Source organism: Pristiophorus japonicus, unplaced genomic scaffold (genome assembly GCF_044704955.1).
Source record: "Pristiophorus japonicus isolate sPriJap1 unplaced genomic scaffold, sPriJap1.hap1 HAP1_SCAFFOLD_647, whole genome shotgun sequence".
Classification (NCBI taxonomy): Eukaryota; Metazoa; Chordata; class Chondrichthyes; family Pristiophoridae; genus Pristiophorus; species Pristiophorus japonicus.
The window spans coordinates 115,001-123,981 of record NW_027254559.1 but is presented as its reverse complement, the minus strand read 5'-3'; positions in this window follow the sequence as shown (position 1 = coordinate 123,981).

Genomic DNA, 8,981 nt, shown 5'->3' with positions numbered 1-8,981 from the left:
CCGTGCTGTACCTGCCCTGGGAGTGTTTGATGGGACAGTGTAGTGGGAGCTTTACTCTGTATCTAACCCCCTGTACCTGCCCTGGGAGTGTTTGATGGGACAGTGTAGAGGGAGCTTTACTCTGTATCTAACCCCGTGCTGTAATGCCCTGGGAGTGTTTGATGGGACAGTGTAGAGAGAGCTTTATTCTGTATCTAACCCCGTGCTATACCTGCCCTGGGAGTGTTTGATGGGGCAGTGTAGAGGGAGCTTTACTCTGTATCTAACCCTGTGCTGTACCTGCCCTGGGAGTGTTTGATGGGACAGTGTAGAGGGAGCTTTACTTTGTATCTAACCCCGTGCTGTACCTGCCCTGGGAGTGTTTGATGGGGACAGTGTAGAGGGAGCTTTACTCTGTATCTAACCCCCTGTATCTGCCCGGGGAGTGTATGATGGGACAGTGTTGAGGGAGCTTTACTCTGTATCTAACCCCGTGCTGTACCTGCCCTGGGAGTGTTTGATGGGACAGTGTAGAGGGAGCTTTACTCTGTATCTAACCCCCTGTACCTGCCCTGGGAGTGTTTGATGGGACAGTGTAGAGGGAGCTTTACTCTGTATCTAACCCCCTGTACCTGCCCTGGGCGTGTTTGATGGGACAGTGTAGAGGGAGCTTTACTCTGTATCTAATCCGTGGCTGTGAACGTTTAATATTTGAATCCCATAGTGGGAGGGGTAACAGGTGTTTGGAGGACAAGGTCTGAATTTATAACTTAATTGCTGAATAATCTGTAGCGTGTGAACAGCATTAACCAATAATGCAGTCGTGTCTCGAGCTATTTACTGTATCACACATACAGATCCCTTGTGACACTGGGCAGTTTCAGGATCCTAGTGAATCATGACATTCGAATGAGACGTTAAACCGAGGTCCCGTCTGCCCTCTCAGCTGGACTTAAAAGATATCATATCCGCTATTTGGAAGAAGAGCAGGGGGAGTTCTCCCCGGTGTCCTGGGGACAATATTTATCCGGCAATAAACATCACTAAAAAATAGATTATCTGGGTCATTTATCACATCGCTATTTGAAACACAAAATGTTAGTATGCAGGTACAGCAAGTGAGCAGAAAGGCCAATGGTAACTTGGCCTTTATTGCAAAGGGGATGGAGTATAAAAGCAGGGAAGTCTTGCTACAGTTATACAGGGTATTGGTGAGGCCACACCTGGAGTACTGCGTGCAGTTTTGGTCTCCGTATTTACGAAAGGATATACTTGCTTTGGAGGCTGTTCAGAGAAGGTTCACTCGGTTGATTCCGGAGATGAGGGGGTTGACTTATGAGGAAAGGTTGAGTAGGTTGGGCCTCTACTCATTGGAATTCAGAAGAATGAGAGGTGATCTTATGGAAACGTATAAGATTATGAGGGGGCTCGACAAGGTGGATGCAGAGAGGATGTTTCCACTGATGGGGGAGACTAGAACTAGGGGGCATGGTCTTAGAATAAGGGGCCGCCCATTTAAAACTGAGATGAGGAGGAATTTCTTCTCTCAGAGGGTTGTAAATCTGTGGAATTCTCTGCCCCAGAGAGCTGTGGAGGCTGGGACATTGAATATATTTAAGGCGGGAGATAGACAGATTTTTGAGCGATAAGGGTTATGGGGAGCGGGCGGGGAAGTGGAGCTGAGTCCATGATCGGATCAGCCATGATCGTATTAAATGGCGGAGCAGGCTCGAGGGGCCGTATGGCCTACTCCTGCTCCTCTTTCTTATGTTGGTGGGAGCTTGCTGTGCGCTAATTGGCGTTTCACACATTACAACAGTGACTGCACTTCAAAAAGTACTTCATTGGCTGTGAAGCGGCTTAGGGCGTACTGAGGCATGATCCAGAGGCGAGAGAGAGAGACACAGCTGACTCTGGTTGGAGACAAGCCAAGCTTTGCATTAATTTGGTCATAAATTTATTATCAGTTTTAGCTGACGTTTATCGGAAACCTGCATCAGATATGAGCTGGGTTTGAGCATCTTGTGAAATGTTTTTTAATTTAACTGTTTAGTACCAGTGAAAGAATTGTATGCTGTCTGTAACGAAATCTCAATCCCAGAAAGTCCCAATGCAGTACTGAGGGAGCGCCGCACTGTCGGAGGGGCAGTACTGAGGGAGCGCCGCACTGTCGGAGGGGCAGTACTGAGGGAGCGCCGCACTGTCGGAGGGGCAGTACTGAGGGAGTGCCGCACTGTCGGAGGGGCGGTACTGAGGGAGCGCCGCACTGTCGGAGGGGCGGTACTGAGGGAGCACCGCACTGTCGGAGGGGCAGTACTGAGGGAGTGCCGCACTGTCGGAGGGGCGTTACTGAGGGAGCGCCGTACTGTCGGAGGGGCGGTACTGAGGGAGTGCCGCACTGTCGGAGGGGCAGTACTGAGGGAGCACCGCACTGTCGGAGGGGCAGTACTGAGGGAGTGCCGCACTGTCGGAGGGGCGGTACTGAGGGAGCGCCGCACTGTCGGAGGGGCTGTACTGAGGGAGCGCCGCACTGTCGGAGGGGCAGTACTGAGGGAGCGCCGCACTGTCGGAGGGGCAGTACTGAGGGAGCTCCAGTCATTATCACATTGCTGTTTATGGGAGCTTGCTGTGTGCAAATTGTCTGCCGAGTTTCATACAACAGACACTACACTTGCAAAAAAGTTCTTAATTTGGTTGTAAACCGCTTTGGGACGTACTTTGAGATGGTGGAACGACTCTAGAAATGCAAGTCCTATATTTTTTTTCTTTCGCTCTGACTCATTCTCTCTCTCTGACTCATTCTCTCTCTCTCTCTCTCTCTCTCTCTGTCTCTCTCTCTCTCTCTCTCTCGGTCTCGCTCTCTCTCTTTGTCTCTGTCTCTCTCTGTCTCTCTCTCTGTCTCTCTCTCTCTCTCTCTCTCTCTCTCTGTCTCTCTCTCTCTCTCTTGCTCTCTCTCTCTCTCTCTCTCTCTCTGTCTCTCTCTCTCTCTCTCTCTCTCTCGCTCTGTATTTGGGCTCCCTACAGGCTGAGGCAGGAGTGATTATAATGGGGAATAAAGAAATGGCAGATAAATTAATCAAATACTTTGTGACTGTCTTAAAACATAAGAACATAAGAAATAGGAGCAGGAGTCGGCCATTCGGCCCCTCGAGCCTGCTCCGCCATTTAATACGATCATGGCTGATCCGATCATAGACTCAGCTCCACTTCCCCGCCCGCTCCCCATAACCCTTCACTCCCTTATCGCTCAAAAATCTGTCTATCTCCCGCCTTAAATATATTCAATGTCCCAGCCTCCACAGCTCTCTGGGGCAGAGAATTCCACAGATTTACAACCCTCTGAGAGAAGAAATTCCTCCTCATCTCAGTTTTAAATGGGCGGCCCCTTATTCTAAGACCATGCCCCCTAGTTCTAGTCTCCGCCATCAGTGGAAACATCCTCTCTGCATCCACCTTGTCAAGCCCCCTCATAATCTTATACGTTTCGATAAGATCACCTCTCATTCTTCTGTACTCAACCTTTCCTCATAAGTCAACCCCCTCATCCCCGGAATCAATCGAGTGAACCTTCTCTGAACTGCCTCCAAAGCAAGTGTATCCTTTCGTAAATATGGAAACCAAAACTGCACGCAGTACTCCAGGTGTGGCCTCACCAATACCCTGTATAACTGGAGCAAGACTTCCCTGCTTTTATACTCCATCCCCTTTGCAATAAAGGCCAAGATACTATTGGCCTTCCTGATCACTTGCTGTACCTGCATACTAACCTTTTGTGTTTCATGTACAAGTACCCCCAGGTCCCGCTGTACTGCAGCACTTTGCAATCTTTCTCCATCTAAATAATAACTTGCTCTTTGATTTTTTTTCTGCCAAAGTGCATGACCTCGCACTTTCCAACATTATACTCCACCTGTTAAATTTTTGCCCACTCACTTAGCCTGTCTATGTTGGAAGAAGACCAGAAAAACTCCTGGCTTGGAGGCAGGAAGCAGAGGGTAATGGCTGATGGGTGTTCTTGTGACTGGAAGGATGTTTCCAGTGGGGTTCTGCAGGGCTCAGTGCTGGGTCCCTGGCTATTTGTGGTATATATCAATGATTTAGATTTGAATATAGGGAGTATGATTAAGAAGTTTGCAGACGATACTAAAATTGGCTGTGTGGTTGATAATGAAGAGGAAAGTCATGGGCTGCAGGAGGATATCAATCTACTGGTCAGGTGGGCAGAGCAGTGGCAAATGGAGTTTAATTCAGAGAAGTGTGAGGTGATGCACTTTGGGAGGGCTAATAAGGAAAGGGTATACACATTAAGCGGTAGGCCACTTAATAGTGTAGATGAACAAAGGGAGCTTGGAGTGCTTGTCCACAGATCCCTGAAGGTAGCAGGCCAGGTGGATAAGGTGGTTAAGAAGGCATACGGAATACTTGCCTTTATTGGTCGAGGCATAGAATATAAGAGCAGGGAGGGTTATGCTTGAACTGTATTAAACACTGTTTAGACCACAGCTGGAGTACTGCGTGCAGTTCTGGTCACCACATTACAGGAAGGATGTGATTGCACTGGAGAGGATGCAGAGGAGATTTACGAGCACGCTGCCTGGAATGGAGAATCTTAGTTATGAGGACAGATTGGATAGGCTGGGTTTGTTCTCATTGGAACAGAGGAGGTTGAGAGGAGACCTCATTGAGGTGTACAAAATATTGAGGGTCCTGGAATGAGTGGATACTAAGAGTCTATTTCCATTGGTGGAGGGGGCTATTACGTTGGGACATAGTTTTAAGGTGGTTGGTGAAAGTTTTAGAGGGGATTTGAGGGGGGGCTTCTTTACGCAGAAGGTTGTGGGGGTCTGGAACTCACTGCCTGGAAGAGTGGTGGATGCAGAAACCCTCACCACATTTAAAAGGTGATTGGATGGGCATTTAAAGTGCAGTAACCTGCAGGGTTATAGACCGAGAGCGGTTATTGGGATTAGACTGGATGACTAAACATAGAAAATAGGTGCAGGAGTAGGCCATTCGGCCCTTCGAGCCTGCACCACCATTCAATATGATCATGGCTGATCATTCCCTCAGTACCCCATTCCTGCTTTCTCTCCATACCCCTTGATCCCTTTAGCCGTAAGGGTCACATCTAACTCCCTCTTGAATATATCCAACGAATTGGCCTCAACAACTCTCTGTGGTAGAGAATTCCACAGGTTCACAATTCTCTGGGTGAAGAAGTTTCTCCTCATCTCGGTCCTAGATGGCTTACCCCTTATCCTTAGACTGTGAGCCCTGGTTCTGGACTTCCCCAACATCGGGAACATTCTTCCTGCATCTAACCTGTCCAGTCCCATCAGAATTTTATATGTTACTATGAGATCCCCTCTCATTCTTCTAAATTCTAAATTCCAGTGATCTAAATTCCTAGTCGATCCAGTCTTTCTTCATATGTCAGTCCTGCCATCCCGGGAATCAGTCTGGTGAACCTTCGCTGCACTCCCTCAATAGCAAGAACGTCCTTCCTCAGATTAGGAGACCAAAACTGAACACAATATTCCAGGTGTGGTCTCACCAAGGCCCTGTACAACTGCAGTAAGACCTCCCTGCTCCTATACTCAAATCCTCTCGCTATGAAGGCCAACATACCATTTGCCTTCTTCACCACCTGCTGTACCTGCATGCCAACTTTCAATGACTGATGTACCATGACACCCAGGTCTCGTTGCACCTCCCCTTTTCCTAATCTGTCGCCATTCAGATAATATTCTGCCTTCCTGTTTTTGCCACCAAAGTGGATAACCTCACATTTATCCACATTTTACTGCATCTGCCATGCATTTGCCCACTCACCTAACCTGTCCAAGTCACCCTGCAGCCTCTTAGCATCCTCATCACAGCTCTCACTGCTACCCAGCTTTGTGTCATCTGCAAACTTGGAGATATTACATTCAATTCCTCATCTAAATTATTAATGTATATTGTAAATAGCTGGGGTCCCAGCACTGAGCCCTGCGGCACCCCACTAGTCACTGCTTGCCATTCTGAAAAGGACCCGTTTATTCCTACTCTTTGCTTCCTGTCTGCCAACCAGTTCTCTATCCACGTCAGTACATTATCCCCAATACCATGTGCTTTAATTTTGCACACCAATCTCTTGTGTGGGACCTTGTCAAAAGCCTTTTGAAAGTCCAAATACACCACATCCACTGGTTCTCCCTTGTCCACTCTGCTAGTTACATCCTCAAAAAATTCCAGAAGATTTGTCAAGCATGATTTCCCGATGTTGGGGAAGTCCAGAACCAGGGGTCACAGTCTAAAAGCCATTTAGGACCGAGATGAGGAGAAACTTCTTCACTTAGAGAATTGTGAACCTGTGGAATTCTCTACCACAGAAAGTTGTTGAGGCCAGTTGGTTGGATATATTCAAAAGGGAGTTAGATGTGGCCCTTACGGCTAAAGGGATCAAGGGGTATGGAGAGAAAACAGGAATGGGGTACTGAGGGAATGATCAGCCATGATCATATTGAATGGTGGTGCAGGCTCGAAGGGCCGAATGGCCAGTCCTGCACCTATTTTCTATGTTTCTATGACACATTACCGGTTCATAAGAGCATAAGAACATAAGAATTAGGAACAGGAGGAGGCCATCTAGCCCCTCGAGCCTGCTCCACCATTCAACAAGATCATGGCTGATCTGGCCGTGGACTCAGCTCCACTTACCCGCCCGCTCCCTGTAACCCTTAATTCCCTTATTGGTTAAAAATCTATCTATCTGTGACTTGAATACATTCAATGAGCTAGCCTCAACTGCTTCCTTGGGCAGAGAATTCCACAGATTCACAACCCTCTGGGAGAAGAAATTCCTTCTCAACTCGGCTTTAAATTGGCTCCCCCCGTATTTTGAGGCTGTGCCCCCTAGTTCTAGTCTCCTCGACCAGTGGAAACAACCTCTCTGTCTCTATCTTGTCTATCCCTTTCATTATTTTAAATGTTTCTCTAAGATCACCCCTCATCCTTCTGAACTCCAATGAGTAAAGACCCAGTCTACTCAATCTACCATCATAAGGTAACCCTCTCATCTCCGGAATCAGCCTAGTGAATCGTCTCTGTACCCCCTCCAAAGCTAGTATATCCTTCCTTAAGTAAGGTGACCAAAACTGCACGCAGTACTCCAGGTGCGGCCTCACCAATGCCCTGTACAGTTGCAGCAGGACCTCCCTGCTTTTGTACTCCATCCCTCTCGCAATGAAGGCCAACATTCCATTCGCCTTCCTGATTACCTGCTGCACCTGCAAACTAACTTTTTGGGATTCATGCACAAGGACCCCAGGTCCCTCTGCACTGCAGCATGTTGTAATTTCTCCCCATTCAAATAATATTCCCTTTTACTGTTTTTTTTCTCCAAGGTGGATGACCTCACACTTTCCGACTTTGTATTCCATCTGCCAAACCTTAGCCCATTCGCTTAACCTATCCAAATCTCCTTGCAGCCTCTCTATGTCCTCTACACAACCCGCTTTCCCACTAATCTTTGTGTCATCTGCAAATGTTGTTACACTACACTCTGTCCCCTCTTCCAGGTCATCTATGTATATTGTAAACAGTTGTGGTCCCAGCACCGATCCCTGTGGCACACCACTAACCACCGATTTCCAACCCGAAAAGGACCCATTTATCCCGACTCTCTGCTTTCTGTTAGCCAGCCAAATCTCTATCCATGCTAATACATTTCCTCTGACTCCGCGTACCTCTATCTTCTGCAGTAATCTTTTGTGTGGCACCTTATCGAATGCCTTTTGGAAATCTAAATACACCACATCCATCGGTACACCTCTATCCACCATGCTCATTATATCCTCAAAGAATTCCAGTAAATTAGTTATAAATAACTTCCCCTTCATGAATCCATGTTGCGTCTGCTTGATTGCACTATTCCTATCTAGATGTCCCGCTATTTCTTCCTTAATGATAGTTTCAAGCATTTTCCCCACTACAGATGTTAAACTAACCGACCTATAGTTACCTGCCTTTTGTCTGCCCCCTTTTTTAAACAGAGGCGTTACATTAGCTGCTTTCCAATCCGCTGGTACCTCCCCAGAGCCCAGAGAATTTTGGTAGATTATAACGAATGCATCTGCTATAACTTCCGCCATCTCTTTTAATACCCTGGGATGCATTTCATCAGGACCAGGGGACTTGTCTACCTTCAGTCCCATTAGCCTGTCCAGCACTACCCCCCTAGTGATAGTGATTGTCTCAAGGTCCTCCCTTCCCACATTCCTGTGACCAGCAATTTTTGGCATGGTTTTTGTGTCTTCCACTGTGAAGACCGAAGCAAAATAATTGTTTAAGGTCTCAGCCATTTCCACATTTCCCTTTATTAAATCCCCCTTCTCATCTTCCAAGGGACCAACATTTACTTTAGTCACTCTCTTCCGTTTTATATATCGGTAAAAGCTTTTACTATCCGTTTTTGTGCTTTGATCCACCAGGCTCACAACCACCTGCCCCATCGTGGATCCCCCGAAACCCAACTGGCTGGGGTTTTATTGAGTCTTGTGAGCATCATGTGACTGGCTGAGCCATTCACAACTCAACAGCTCCACTATTATTTTAAGTTGCACGTGTAAAACAAGGAAACCAATTGTCACCTGGTTAAAGGGGAAGGGCATTAAAACCGACACAATTAAACAAATTAAACTTTGGACCGTCAACCGGATCAGATTAAAATTTGGTTGCCGGGGGCGATGATGCACTCCAGTCCCTCTGTCGCCTATCTGGTCCAAAACTTTTCACTTTTAAAGCAGTTTATGCGTGGCCTTGTCCCGTGCCTTGTTGCAAGAAAATCTGTGTGCCCTTGCAGAACACGGACTCGCTCCCGCACCCCTTGAATTGGGGAGCGGAGGCAGGGAGGGAGGGAGGGAGGGAAGGGGACTGATTTCTGGCTGTCTGCCGGGCAGTGAGCCAGATCGGCTTCGGCCGCGAGGCCTTCCACGGCTGAGCAGCCCATCCCGCCGCGA